We start from the raw sequence: 14,109 nt of genomic DNA, 5'->3' as shown, positions 1-14,109 counted from the left end.
GCTTCTGAAACATAATGTTAATTATTATTATTTCTTTTTTATTATTATTATTAAACCATACATTAATGGGGCAAGGTCATAATGACTTGACCACATGATATATTTCTCAGGTAAATATCATGTTCACCTGTTAATCTGAAGATAGATTGGTCTCATGTTCTTCGCTAGGAGGATTACTTTGGTGCGGGGCAATTAAGACATCCGACTGCAGCTTACGTTAAGTAGCGTGGATGCTGAATGCTTTTCCCTCAGACGTGATCCTTATTAATGGCTCTGCTACATGCGATATTTAACCTTCTCCCTGGAAGATATTTTATTTCAGTCAATTTACAAGATCAGCGAGTCTATTAAAATAAATGGGAATGGTGAAAAACAAGATACGTGGCTGGTATAGGTAATGGGGTCAGTCATCAACACAGTATAGGCCCTAATGAAAACAATAGTAATTGCTATTGTCGTTAGGCGATTCTCTAATGAAGATTTATCACTGTTGTAGTTTAGTTCTTATTATGTTTTACTTGCCAAAGTAACTGCCAATGTCTGCTACTTAATTTGAGCAAATGCTGTCTCAGAATTGTCGAAATCAACTTAATGAGAGATCGAGGGGGGGAAAATGTACCTGTTTAGATGAAGAAATTTGAAATCTGAAGTAAAATTTCAATTTTAAAATTTTGCTATTGCATCTTTACAAAGAAAATGAAAGGAATATTTGTTTTGTAACATCTTAGCCCATTTTAAACTACAGCTATTTAGTGTCTAACTTATGGTGGTTTCAACACATTATCTAGAAATTGAGGATTAATTTCAACTTAATTTTGTGGTTATATTCATTTAAGGTTCAAGCACGCTGTCATGGGCACACATCTCAGCTATCTGGGCTGTCTGTCCAGGACAGCCGGTTAGTGGTTAATTATTAGTGGTTAGTGAAAGAGAAGACGGTGTAGTGGCCCTATACATACCTACTGAGTTGTTAAAACTCGCTCTGGGTGGGAGCCGGTACCGGGTTGCGAACCCTGTACCTACTAACCTTATGTCCGATGGCTTAGCCACAATGCTGAGGAAAGAAATCCAGACACCATACAGATTACTCTTACCAAACTGCAGTAAAAGGATCTTTTATATGCACTTGCCCATAGACAGGACAGCACATACCAAAGTATTTGATGAACCTTTGCATGAATAAAGGTTTTGACACTTGGTTTAAATTGTTAAATTAAAAAACATCACTGCCTTAACAATAAGACACTCTGCTACTTAGCAGCAAGGGACACAATACCTTCTATAAACAAGACAGCATATACCATAACCTTTTATATTAAGGATTTAATTCTTACTAATTTGGACACAGTGAGGTCATTTTAGTGCTATATCATTTTAGTGCTGTATAATGTTACTAACAGCTGCTGAAGGATTCATTACAGATATTAAGAAATACATTTCAAGGTATTTTAATCAAATTAAAATGAAACAGTTCAGTGATTTTGAGGTGAAATGTCAACACGGTCGTACTGAATTTAGGTGTGCCTATTTGTGGTATACTTATTTTGAGCATAACATTTATTATCTTCACTTTGGTGCTATCCAAATGCTTGAAGGACGGGACGTAGCGCAGTGGTAAAGTGTTCACTTGATGCATGGTCGGTCTGGGATCGATCCCCGTCAGTGGGTCCATTGGGCTATTTCTCGCTCCAGCCAGTGCACCATGACTGGTATATCAAAGGCCGTGGCATGTGTTATCCTGTCTGTGGAATGGTGCATATAAAAGATCACTTGCTGCTAATCGAAAAGAATAGCCCGTGAAGCTTTCGACAGCAGGTTTCCTCTCTCAATACCTGTGTGGTTCTTAACCATATGTCCGACACCAGATAACCATAAATAAAATGTGTGGAGTGTGTTATTAAATAAAACATTTCCTTCTAAATGCTTGAATATGCCAGTTGTGAAACTCCAGCTGAAATTGTTAACAATCCAACTAGTCTACCTACAGAGAAAGTATCCTGAGCAGGAAAAAACTATACAGCTGAGCTACATTTTCCTTCCATTAATTCTTACCAGTAATCACTGGCTCTTTACAAAGAAAAAAAAAGAAAGAAATGTTTTATTTAACAACGCACTCAACACATTTTATTTACGGTTATATGGCGTCAGACATATGGTTACGGACCACACAGATTTTGAGAGGAAAACCGCTGTTGCCACTACATGGGCTACTCTTCCGATTAGCAGCAAGGGATCTTTTATTTGCGCTTTCCACAGGCAGGATAGCACAAACCATTGCCTTTGTTGAACCAGTTATGGATCACTGGTCGGTGCAAGTGGTTTACACCTACCCATTGAGCCTTGCTCAGGGTTTGGAGTCGGTATCTGGATTAAAAATCCCATGCCTCAACTGGGATCCGAACCCAGTACCTACCAACCTGTAGACCGATGGCCTGCCACGACGCCACCGTGGCCGGTGGCTCTTTACAAATGCAATATATAATTTAAAAAAACACCAAACAATCCAGTTGTTGTTTTTGTTGGGGTTTTTTGTTTTTTGTTTCCACACTCATTTTTAACTTCCTGGTGTAAACTAATGGGAAATTGCAAACTGACACATACTTGACCTATTACTGAGATTTGCTGAATTCTAGTTTTGCATACAGAATAATAATTCTCAGCATTCTGTGAATACCAGGAAGAATGTACACGTAAACCGACATGACTGACATCCGTGTGTTATGCAATTCTATGAAGAATGCAGCAAAGATCTTCTCTTGCGACACATACTATGCAGCCATTTCCCACAACCGACTAACTGTAGCCAAGCTGCCAATTCTAAAAGTTGAAGACACTGATCCCAATTATTAGAAACTGTTATATTGAGGATTTGTCACGAATGATTTTTAATATGTAAAATATTAACCTTGTCTACATTAATCAGTATTTGTCGTGGCTCTGCCGAGACAAATATCGATCAACTAGACGAGGTTGATAATTTACATATTTAAAAACACGAAAGAGAATTCTATTTTTCTTATAACACTTCTAAAGTAACATTTTCATTTGATATTTATTAAATCACAGTAATAAAGTCGACTCTATTGGTAATATGACATCATCACAATTAGCACAAATTAGTTTCATGTCACACAATTTAACTAAATCTTATGAAAAAGTTAAACGTTTGTTTTGTTTAACGACACCACTCGAGCACATTGATTTATTAATCATCAGCTATTGGATTTGTAATTTTGACATGTAGTCATCAGAGGAAACCAACTACATTTTTTTCTAATGTAGCAAGGGATCTTTTATATGTACTTTCCCACAAACAGGAACGCACATACCACAGCCTTTGACCAACTTTAAAAATCAACTTTAAAAACTTTCAAGTGAAACAGAAAAGGTATCTACATGTACTCTTGTCGAACTCGAGTTAGTTAAGTTTCTTTTCTTTGATGACACCACTAGAGAACATTGATTAATTCATTATCAACTATTGGATGCCAAACATTTGGTAATTCCTAAACATTGTTTTAAGAGAAAACCTGTTACATTTTCCCTTTGGCAATAAGGTATCTTTCATATGGCACCAGTGGCATAGGAAGATGCCAAAATGGGGGGGGGGGGGGGGGGGGAGAGAGAGAGGGGGCACGCCACACTTTTATATTTACACTATTATAAAGCAAATGTAACACAAAATATCTGAAAAGTGGGGGGCACATGCCCCCCTTGCCCCCCCCCCTTTCCTACGCCAGTGGATGCAAGTTCCCACAAACAGGACAGCACATAGTTGCGAGGTACTGGATGAGACAGAACTAAAAGCCATTGGGTTCACAGAAGACTGTGTTCACAAGGGCAGTCAGTCAGTCACTCACGGGACTGGTTTTTGCACCTAATGTCAAATGAATGTGCTATGACACAAGACGATGGTATCAGTCAAATTGTTGTGAGTGCTCGGCCTTCTGAACACCACAGGATTGTATCCAAGAGGTCGAGTGCACTCAATCAGTTTGACTGATTTCCATCATGTCCTATCCTATCACATTAATTTAACATTAGGCAAAAAAAACCAGGTTAGTGAGTGGCCAGGAAAGCTTGGCCTTCTGAACATGTTTATTCATATTTTAGTTTTTATTTCTGCAACAAAGAATAAAACTATTAGTCAAGACTCTCTGGGTATTAATACTTACTGAAGATAACATTCATCTGTGTCATAATTGAGTACAGTAATTGAACTCTGTGCCTGGGTGTCATTAAACATTCATTCATTCATTCAACATTCCTTTCCTCTCCTAATTGCTATTCGACACAATTACCCAGTTTCACTGCAGTATGAAATACTAATTCCCAATACACTGATTTGACCTTCACAAAACTAATATAATTCTTAAAACTCTCTGCTTGTTCAAGGAAATGAATGTCTGTTTAACAACACCATGTACACACCATCATGCCACATGTGACCCTATATAGACCACGAAAAAACAACAACAACAAAAACAACAAAAAAACCCAACCTAATTTAATATCCAACCCATGGGGATCACAAATGTAATCTACAGCTATGCATGAGGTTCAAACACTACTGCATCCTCTAACTTCGGACAAGACACAATCATTTTCAGTAATACAAAGATGTTGTTATCTTGAGCCAGACAAACTATTCATGGCAGGTTTTTATAGGAGGCCAATTCTATAGCTGAAATCAGAATGCCAAGTGTAAATGAAAATTAAAATCTGATCTGGTTTTCAGCCAAAGAAAAAAAGAATGCATAAACTATGTCTGTCTGGTGTCTGATACACAGTTATTGTGATTCTTCGTCTAGCTTGTGAGAGATTAAACGTGCTGCTCTAATATAATCATTAAGATTCCAGTCCTGGTGCAACTGGATGACGGGGGTGGGAGTGGTGGTGGTGGTGGGGGTGGGGGGCTCTAGCTCAGTATAGCACTTGCCTGCAATTCTTTTGTCTCAAAATCAAAGACCTATTCTGGATCCATACTGTGACTGTGTTTATTCCATCTTAACCAGAACCAGTTCTCTCTTGACTGTTGTATCAACTACCATGGTATGTGCTGTCCTGTCTGTGAACAAGTGCCTATAAAAGATTCCCTTGCAGCTAGTGGAAAAATGTTGTGGGTTTTCTCTGAAGACTAAATGACAGAACTATAAAATATTTTACATCCAGTAGCCAATGATTAATAAATCAATGTGCTCTAGTGGTGTCATTAAATGAAATAAACTTTAAATTTTGGAGTATTGGCCATTGGTTGAGAGGTGAGGGCTCTATCACTGAGCATGCAGCATTCCATAAAGAAATCCAACCAGTGCTCCACAGCTAGTAAATGTATATTAACACTGTGGAATGTGTATATTATTATTTGAGGGAAAGTGTATTTAAAAAAATATATCTTGCATGGCTAAGTAATAAGTCATTTTTACACGGTGGCAGTGTTTATTTCTTTTTCTCACAATTATTATGTCAGATACCTAATATATCCACTGATCAAAATTCTTTCCTTTTTTTTTTCTCCCCGTCTACATGTATCTATGAGATCTTGCAGTAAATTAAAACAATATACTTCCAAAAAACCTCACTATATTAAATGTTGCGTGAGACCTCCAAATCTCCATTAAGATTGTATCTCATGCCCAGTATAGATTACACACATGGATCTAGGAATGATTTAACACTGTATCAAGTGTGGTCCAATTTCACAGGACATCTGTATGAACTGTATGTGGTATATCATGATTATAAAAACCCTTCTGAATCACACAGCATGCAGCAGGCAGTCACTGAAAGGACTTGTCAGCAGCAATGCTATGTCTGCTAGATAAACAAACATACCTGTTGCAAAACACATCAGATACATGGATATAGATGCAAAAAGTCATTGTTGTAGGTAAATTAAATTATCTAGTCTGCCTTCCCCCCCCCCCCCCCCCCCAAAGCTACTCTACACCCAGCCATGTGTATAGTAAATTCATCATTTCTATATACATTCAACAATATATTGCAAAACAAAACAAAAATATTACAAAGAAAGTCAATAATAATGAGACCTTTTATTGAAAAACAAATTGTTTTATTCAACAACACCATTAGAGCATATTGATTTATTAATCATCAGCTACTGGATGTCAAACATTTGGTAATTTTGACATATAAGTCTTAGAGAGGAAACCTGCTACTTTTTTCAATTAATAGCAAGGGATCTTTTATATGCACCATCCCACAGACAGGATAGCACATACAACGGCGTTTGATATACCAGTCATTGTGCATTGGCTGAAACGAGAAATAGCCCAATGGGCCCATTGACTGGGATCGATCCCAGACCAACCACACACCAAGCGAGCACTTTACCATTGGGCTACAACTCGCCCCCTTTTAATGAACAAATCAATCATTATCTTTAAATAGGAATCTGCTAAAAAAATAAATAATTTAAAACTAAATAAAAGTAGAGCAATAATATTATCTTTTAGTGTTATACATGAGACTGTTACTTTTACATGTTGTCGTGGAAACTATGATATATAGGGATATCATCTAGCTTAGTTGGTAGTGTTTGTGTCAGGTGCATTGGTAGCAGGATCAAACCTCCTAAGTGGACACATTTTTGTATTGTTTTTGTTGTGTTTTTCCCACCCTACAATTGGTATATCAAAGGTCATGGTACTATCATTGTTAAAACTTAAAGTCATCCATAAAATGTCAAGCATCGGTCATCTTAAGAAAGTTTAAAAACATGGCATCTATAAAAGACTACACTGGGTCATTCATACAACTTCCAAACTGAGCTGGTTATAAAATATCAGACTTGGGGGGTTAAAAAATAAAACTTCACAAATTCAGCAATCTTTAACCCTTGAAAGCTCATGCATGCAGTCATTCATCAATATGTCAGATGCAACACAAACTATAATTGATTAATTACACCCCAGTAATGACCATGTTTCAATTTGCATTTAAAATGAGGGGGATTAAAAGCCCATTGTGAATGATAAAACTCCAAGTGCATGCACAGAGCTCCTCAGATCAATATTTCGTTTTATTTTTTAAACTTCCACTGTCACAGCTTGTGAACTGCAGAAACCTGCTCTAGTGCTGCGTGGAGACAGCTAGTGCGAATGGCTGGAAGACATTCACTTCTGGTGGCAAATTTAATTCTACACATTGCCTAATGAAACCTAACAGTGGGGCTTCACATAGACCTTAAGCCATTGTTCGCCACCAAATGGCTTCAATATGCTATCACTACCCATGAGGTAAATCCCTGATATGTCAACCTTTCAACAGTTTTGCTCATATCTCCATATAACATATCACATGGCACCCAGTACATATACATACATACATACATACACACACATACACACTCCGTTTTGTTTAAGTGAAAACACAAGCTTCTAAAACTAATGCCTAACAGAAAACATAAAATGTTAAAACCTTAGAGATTTAAAAAGTCAATTTTGTTCGAGTTCAGTTATTAATAATTGATGAAACTGAAGTACAGATATTTTTTTTAATTCAATTTACTGATAAAATTTTATGCCAAACTAGATTTTTGTTCTTTTTGTTTGTGTGCCCACAGACCAAAATTTATGTTTTAATTTTACCGAAGCACAAGCTCACGGTTTTCCAAAGTGTACATAACAAATGAACTGCACTATATCATATTAAATGAATGAATGAATGTTTAACGACGCCCCAGCATGAAACATGCATCGGCTATTTGGGTGTCAAACCATGGTAATGGAAACAAATAATGTATATCATATTAAATGATATAATTTGTAAAATTTGTTTGTCGGTAATGAATTATTAAGAGATTTAAGTAATTGTTTTAATCTTGTTACAGTTGATTTTATTCCTTTTTTCTTTTTCATTCATTCATTCTTTTGTTCTTTAATTTATTCTTTCTTTCATTCTATATCGTATTAAATGACATTATTTTTAGAATTTGTGCCAGTAATGAAATATTAAGAGCTCTAAGTAATTATTTTAATCTAGTTCCAGTTGATTTTTTTCTTTATTTCCTTTTCCTTATCAATCTTTTGTTTCATATTTTCTTCTTTCTTTAATTCTTTACAACATAAAAAAAATACATGCAGACAAAAAAAAAAACTTCAAATGCTTTTACACAATTACATTGCCACCTGTCAACAACGAACTTCGGGCAGATCAAAAAGCAACAAATTACCTCTTGAGCTGGACAACGAAAACACACCACCACAGCCAACATGCCGCCGACACCTGTAAGGCACGTGGCCACCTCGCACACCAAACTGAATTACGAATGCCACAGCACATTCCCATTTAACAGCCATGTCACCAAGCCTCAGCGGTCGAATCAATTGACAGCCAGACCCCGGTCGTTTGCAGACCTTCAAAAGAACTGCAGAACTCCCCACTGCTGGCTCCAAGCCCTTTTGCACAATGCTACAACTGCTATTAAATTTGTCCAATTAAAATAGCAAAGGCCAGTGCAATGGAAGACTCAGCCGATAGAATGGAGCATTGTTCATTGGAAAAAAAAAAAAAAAAAAACCCAGAGAGAAACAAGTGGTGTTACCAAAAAAACTAAACACAGACAAAATGGTTCATCATTCGTCATTCGATAAAAGAAGAAGCATGCAGGCACAGATATTGGCTTAAATGCATGAGAAAATTGTTACAAAGAAAACCAGTCTGCATTTGATCAAAAACACATTTCGAGTTAACCAGATCATAAAATTTGCCCCCCAGCCCATTTTTTTTTAAAATAAAGGAATAAATATTTCAGTAATGTGCCATACAGCTGGGGTACATATATTCTGTTTGTTATACACAGCATATGAAAGAAGAAGTCTGCTGCTGCATACATATGCCCTCTTAGCTTATTTTAGATTAGCAGCAAGTCAGCTGTAGATCTTTTATATTTATTTTCCCACAGAAATAGCATCTGGCTTATAAGACATGAAGCAATGGTTAAATCCTTGTGTAAACACAATCACAATTATTTTGTAAGCATAACAAGTTTATTTTATTTCTGGTTATAAAGTTGATGTGGTAAAACAAATAGCTTGTCTGTCTGGAGATATCAGAAGCCAACAAGAGTTTAGTCTGTGAACACTTGTACATCAGTTCGAAGTTAGTAACTATTATTGTTTTGTTTAGACCTTACCTTGAAAACAACTGTTGCAGTAATTAACTGCTTCCACGTATTTAGATTGTTGAGAGCCATACAAGATATTACCATACTGACACCATATAAATTCACATGCAAAGGGGAACTAAAATGCCTCTCCTTTAACTGGTCTTAGGGTAGTGACAGGGAGCTGTAGCTCCACTTAATGTTGATCGAGATCGGTTTATTCCAACAACTCAATAATAAAAGCTGTGACCTTTCTATTTATGTTTACATATATCACTGGCGTAGGAAACGGGGGGGGGGGGGGGGGATGTTTGTGTATGTGTGTGTCAAGGGTGGCATGTGCCCCACCACTTTTCAGATATTTTACTTTATATTTGCTTTATAATAGTGTAAAAGTGTGTAAATATAAGTGTGCCCCACCACTTTTCAGATATTTTACTTTATATTTGCTTTATAATAGTGTAAAAGTGTGTAAATATAAGTGTGCCCCACCACTTTTCAGATATTTTACTTTATATTTGCTTTATAATAGTGTAAAAGTGTGTAAATATAAGTGTGCCCCACCACTTTTCAGATATTTTACTTTATATTTGCTTTATAATAGTGTAAAAGTGTGTAAATATAAGTGTGCCCCACCACTTTTCATATATTTTACTTTATATTTGCTTTATAATAGTGTAAAAGTGTGTAAATATAAGTGTGCCCCACCACTTTTCAGATATTTTACTTTATATTTGCTTTATAATAGTGTAAAAGTGTGTAAATATAAGTGTGCCCCACCACTTTTCAGATATTTTACTTTATATTTGCTTTATAATAGTGTAAAAGTGTGTAAATATAAGTGTGCCCCACCACTTTTCAGATATTTTACTTTATATTTGCTTTATAATAGTGTAAAAGTGTGTAAATATAAGTGTGCCCCACCACTTTTCAGATATTTTACTTTATATTTGCTTTATAATAGTGTAAAAGTGTGTAAATATGAAAGTGTGCCCCCCACTTTTTGGCACCTTCCTACGCTTGTGTATATTTAAATTAATGACCAAAAAAAACCTAGCTCAAGTCATAAAAATATCTTCTCACAATATCTTACCCTTGTTTAAAAAGTGAACTCCCACTGCATGGTACATCTCTTACCTCTTCAGATCTCAAGTCCATTGATATCTGACCTGATCTAGTAGCATGACAACTGGTACATCTCTAACCTCTTCAGATCCATATAAAGTCCACTGATATCTGACCTTGTCTAGTAGCATGACAATATTTTATTTTATTGCCAGTTCAAGTCAAACTAACTGTCTGACAATGGAATCAATTACAGCACTGGTTATTATCAAACCATTGACTAAACTGGTCAAATGAAATGTTTATCCTATATCTGACCTTGTCTAGTAGCATGACAATATTTTATTTTATTGCCAGTGCAAGTCAAACTAACTGTCTGACAATGGAATCAATTACAGCACTGGTTATTATCAAACCATTGACTAAACTGGTCAAATGAAATGTTTATCCTATATCTGATCCTCACCTGCTTGGCTACATTTCCCTGTCCGGAGATGACAAAGGGGCTGGCGGAAGGACACATAACTCACTTCAGAAATAACAGGTATCCTTATTGACACCATCATTTGTTACACCTTTTAACAGCTTCTGCTACAGATGGCATTAGTCAGGGTCATGACCCAGACCCAACACAAAGCCTATGTCAGGTCGGTGTGGGAAATGGGTGGACTCAACATTTCTTCGGTGTCAAAATGGTTCCACATTGCCTTACTCATGGATTGTCAATGTTTGAGAAAACTTAAAATAAAATGTGCTAAATTCATGAAGCATTAAATATATATGTAGTTACATGCATGTTAGACAAAAACAGTCTTTGTAAATTTGGACCAATGGTTTTTTAAAACAAAAAGTTGAATATATATTAGTGTTAAATTTTCAGAAGAAAGAAAAACGAACTAATGTTACTAGAATTTAAATCGATATTTTTATTTTTATGAATATTGTTATATACATTAAAATTATATATTTGTTAACAGTCATGATGTGAAACCAATCATTTCATGAAACAACAGAACTGTTTTAGTCATGCATGTTTGTGAAATAACTGATAGGACTATAGCCATTACATTTCTGGTCATTTCATATGAACTTACAAAACAAAGTGGTATCCAATCCACTAAACAGGCCACAGTTCAGTCATTGTAGGAACTGAAGATCAGAGCAAATTTCTTAAGTTCTGAATTTAAAAAAAAATGATAGAATAAACAATTAAAACTCCATCTTATAGATATAATATGTTCTCCATCAACAGTTTCTATTTTCATAACCGTGTCACAATACTGTCACTATAACGTATCAGCATGCATAGTGTTACCAGCCATTTTACAAAGTGACTACAAGTTTTAGTCATTTTGCAAAATGTCCGATTTCAGAACATGACTGACATATACATCCCTAACATTAAAGTATCACTAGACAAACATAGAATGAATGAATGAATGAATGAATGAATGAATGAATGAATGAATGAATGAATGAATGTTTAACGACACCCCAGAACTACTGAGTGTCAAAAAAAAGTGAGTCAGAGAGAATTAAAATAATTTAAACATATTTACTACAAGTTCTAAAAAGGTCATGTGTGTAAATATCACTACAATTAAATAAATAAAATCCTAGAAAATGTAAAAACCTTTGTATTTTGCATTCAGGAGATACAACAAAAGTTCACTGGGTATAATAAAATGTCCAGGGGCTGACAATAATGATGATCAAAGGTATTCCAAAGTGCCAATTACTTGGATACTGCTATTAAATTTGCCAAACAAATGACAATGGTCTACCCATCCCCCCTGGAACCCCTGCCAAGATAAAGACACTGTCTAACACACCAGTAGCATGATTCACCCCGCCATCATGTCAGCCTAACCAGGTATTATTTTGGCCCTTCCTATTTTACGTCCTCGTAACCAACATACTGCTTCCAGTTATTATGTCGTCAATCTTGAAACGGCAATTGGGAAATGCAACGTAAATTCCAGGGATAACTGTTTATAGCTTGTTTTATCATTTGTAGAAGTCTGGAATTTATTAACAACGACACTGCAGGCATAAAATGGGCATTCTGTACTGAACTTCAACCAATGCAGCAAGATCATGCTGAATTTGTGTGGAAATAATTATTATTCTTCAAGTTTTCTTACCAATATTCAGACAAGCTTCTCCAGAACTAGAAGTTTTTTTTATTGTTTTGGTTTTTTTCATTTTCTCTTTTTTAATTTTAATTTTTTTTTATGCTGTAGCAGATTACAATAGTAAAATATTCAAGTAGTGTGCACATTTAACTTTATTTTAAACCCAATGTAATCTGTACTTTGCACAGGAAAGTTTAGACAGGGTGTGGTGCCTTACACTGGTCTACATGCCTCCCCCCTCCCCCCCCCTCAAAAAAATGGCTGCCTTATATTCATAGCTGCTGTGTATATAGTCACTTCTATGTTAAATGACAAAGATGGTGGTGTTCACTGAGGCTTTATTTATTGAATTCATCTTTGTATGCAATATTCAGCATAATGTGTGTATGAGTAGTCGATTGGACCTGAGCGCAAAAAGATCCTTGCAAAGTACTGCATCAGTTAAGTACAAAGAAGGCAGTCCGCAGTACATATCAAAAGAGGAGAAACAGTCAGAACTCTCAGAAACTGTTAAATAACCGTGGGTATTATATATTATGGAGCCATGACTTCAGTGTGTCTGGTAAGATCAACATTCTCAACTGCAATACTGATGACTTGAGTTTCCATTATGTCAGAGGTATTGGCGCTTCAGTTGCTAGTGACATTAGGTATTTTAGTGTTTAATGGAAAGGGATGTCGTTCAGTAATATTCTCCATAGCACCTATCTGGTGCAAAAGAGATCATTCACAATGCAGATCCACTTTATTAGATTAAACATGGATAGGATGTACATCCACTTAAAACTCAAAATACTGCAAGTCTGAAGCTCACAAAGTGAGAAAAATACAAAAATAGAGGCACTATACATGTGTGTTTTACATTTATCCTGAGAGAATAATGGCATTATATACTTGAGTATTTTTCCATCTGACTTTGAAATTTGACTCTTTATCATTTATTTTTGTGTCATCTTACACCACAGAATTACTGCATTGTTCTCTGCTTGGAAAAATCTCAACACTGAATCAATCTATTTGTTGGCTATTAAGCTGCATGTACACCACAGAGACTAAAGGTGACACCACACAACACGAGTGTCTCATATGAGAATAGTTACAAAAGAATAACCGATTGCATAGTAAACTATGATCTTGGTCTTGTCAATCAGCTATTATCATGGCTATTCTCATACATGGCACTCATATTGTGTGGCGTTGTTTTACAAAAAAATACATTACACAAACAAAATGTAAACCTTAGCATATTCTATAAAACACACGTTATCAATGATCCATTTAACATGCAATATTAATATTTTTTAATAGAGCATTTACCATTCTGGCCTTATAGAAGTGAAAATTGGCATAAATGATTTATGGCATTATGCATTTTGGTTTTGCATAGCCTGGCATGACCAGGTAAATGATATCTTAACTAACACGAATAGCATGATGTTAAATGACTTGCCTACCATAAACTTTTTTCAGCGCAGTCTGGTGAGCATCCATAGGTGCAACTATAAACGACACTTCACTGACCTAGGATTGATAGTTTGTGAAAAAACTATACTTTAACATTCGACTTTAACTCAACATTGTATGCCATATTGCTGCTGGCTCCATCGTCAATACAGTAGTAACTATATCTCACCTATTTACTCCGTAGAGGCAATACAACAATGGGTAATGTAAAACAAGTCTCGAGTGAGCAATACACAAATAGGAAACCACATTCTCGCAATTTTCTTAGGCCTGTCATTCCACCAATGCAATGTTTTCATAATCACTAATTCCACCCAA

The 14,109-nt window shown here is 35.7% G+C and overlaps 1 protein-coding gene across 5 annotated transcripts in view; it reads right to left on the bottom strand.

The window, feature by feature from the left end:
- The window catches only part of LOC121369071 (plexin-B-like), a 404,054-nt gene that overhangs the window by 106,724 nt on the left and 283,221 nt on the right, over positions 1 to 14,109 (bottom strand). The window lies entirely within an intron of this gene.

The sequence above is a fragment of the Gigantopelta aegis genome, chromosome 3, assembly GCF_016097555.1.
Source record: "Gigantopelta aegis isolate Gae_Host chromosome 3, Gae_host_genome, whole genome shotgun sequence".
Lineage (NCBI taxonomy): Eukaryota > Metazoa > Mollusca > Gastropoda > Neomphalida > Peltospiridae > Gigantopelta > Gigantopelta aegis.
The sequence above is the reverse complement of the archived record's forward strand: the minus strand, read 5'-3'. Positions and strand labels throughout refer to the sequence as shown.